This window comes from Triticum aestivum, chromosome 7B (assembly GCF_018294505.1).
Source record: "Triticum aestivum cultivar Chinese Spring chromosome 7B, IWGSC CS RefSeq v2.1, whole genome shotgun sequence".
In the NCBI taxonomy this organism is placed as follows: domain Eukaryota; kingdom Viridiplantae; phylum Streptophyta; class Magnoliopsida; order Poales; family Poaceae; genus Triticum; species Triticum aestivum.
The window spans coordinates 643429450-643430199 of NC_057813.1; positions in this window are offsets into that span (position 1 = coordinate 643429450).

A 750-nucleotide genomic window follows, 5' to 3' on the forward strand; every position below is an offset into this window, starting at 1 on the left:
CAACTGGGCGCCCCTTGACAAAAACACACGCACATGCATACACTTCTAGTTACGAGTCGGTTATTGACATGCAACTAGGGACCCACAACAAAACACACACACCCCTAGTTGCGAGTCAATGTCAACTTGCAACTAGGGGCCACGAATAAAACACACACACCGACACACATCCCCCTAGTTGCGAGTTGATGGTCAACTTGCAAGTTGCAAATTGGGGGCCACGAATAAAAAACACACCCCTAGTTGCGAGTCGATGGGAAACTTGCAACTGGGGGTTCTTAACAAAACACACATCCCCTAGTTGCGAGTCGATGCTTGAAATGCAACTAGGGACCGCCCCCCTCCTTGACAGAAAGACACACACACACACACAAGTCGATGCTCGGCTAGCAACTTCTCCCCTCCTCCTCGGTTGTGGCTCGATGGTAGACTCGCAAAAACTAGGGACCTTGACAAACACACAAATACACCACCCCGTCCCGCTCCTAGCTGCAAGTTGAAGGTCGGCTTGCAACTGGGGACCCTCGACAAAACACGCACTATGATATTTGTAACTTGGGACCCCTTAGTTGTGAGTCAATGGTTGAGATGCAACTGAGGACCCCTTGACAAAAAGACACACACACACACACACATCCTTAGCTATGAGTCGATGAGCGGCTTGCAACTGGGGACCCCTTGACAAAACACACACACACACACACACAACCCCCTAGTTGTGAGTCTATGGTCAACTTGAAAACTGGGGGC